Consider the following 962-nt stretch of genomic DNA (forward strand, 5'->3'; position numbering starts at 1 on the left):
ATCCTCTCTTTCCAAGCCTGTAAGCGCTCTCGTCTGCTCTAGTGTTTAACTTCAGGGTTTCAGAGAGTTCCTTTATGTGAACTTTGCATCCCTAAAGGTATTCTTATGACAGTCTGATGAAATGCGCTCGTAGATTGTTTGTACTTTTGGCCTCCAACGTTGACATTCAGTTACAACACCGTTACGAAGCCGGTAGCAGTTGCGGCCCAGTTAGCCGTCTCTGTCGGTTCTTAACAAAATATTATCCGTGCACTACTTACTGTTCCACTGTGCAACATACCTAAAAACGCTTAAATCTTTCTTAAAGGTCTCAAAGGGAGCTAAATTGGACTTACACAGAAAAAGTGGGGACTAAAAGGACTTGTTGCTACAAAACATGATTTTTAAATAGAATTTCTGATACAATACTATGGAAAAAATTCGCAAAAGAGCTTCTGTAAAGTTTGGGAGGTAGGATACGAGGTACTGGCAGAAGTAAAGCTGTGAGGACGGGGCGAGAGTCGTGTTGGGTAGCTCAGTTGGTAGAGCACTTGCCCGCGAAAGGCAAAGGTCCCGAGTTCGAGTCTCGGTCCAGCACACAGTTTTAATCTGCCAGGAAGTTTCATACGGAGCTGCTGATTCATGATAACGCACGTCCCCACATCGTAAATGTCGTAATGTACAAGTCACGCCAATGTAAGTGGGTGCCACTTGAACACCCGGCCTGTAGTACTGATCTCATCCCGATGGATTATCACGCCAGCGCTCTCTTAAAATAAGACCTTGGCAAACCAGCTGTACCTGTCGGAGGATGTGTATCAGGTAGTTACGGACTTCGTCAACCAGCAGACTTGTTGTTTTAGCTAACAGTTATCTCCAACCTGAGGCTTCGGTGGAATGATTTCCTGAATGCCCACGGCGATTTTTCCTGATCGGCATACCGATTCTGGACTCTACGGCTTTTAAGCAGAAACTTTCTAATC

The 962-nt window shown here is 45.1% G+C and overlaps 1 non-coding gene across 1 annotated transcript; it reads left to right on the forward strand.

Annotated features, from left to right (window-relative positions):
* Positions 1 to 503: 503 nt before the first annotated feature.
* Trnas-cga lies at positions 504 to 577 on the forward strand. The gene has a single exon. It is a non-coding gene; the product is annotated as a tRNA-Ser (tRNA).
* Positions 578 to 962: the final 385 nt, after the last annotated feature.

This window comes from Schistocerca americana, unplaced genomic scaffold, assembly GCF_021461395.2.
Source record: "Schistocerca americana isolate TAMUIC-IGC-003095 unplaced genomic scaffold, iqSchAmer2.1 HiC_scaffold_14, whole genome shotgun sequence".
NCBI classification, from domain to species: domain Eukaryota; kingdom Metazoa; phylum Arthropoda; class Insecta; order Orthoptera; family Acrididae; genus Schistocerca; species Schistocerca americana.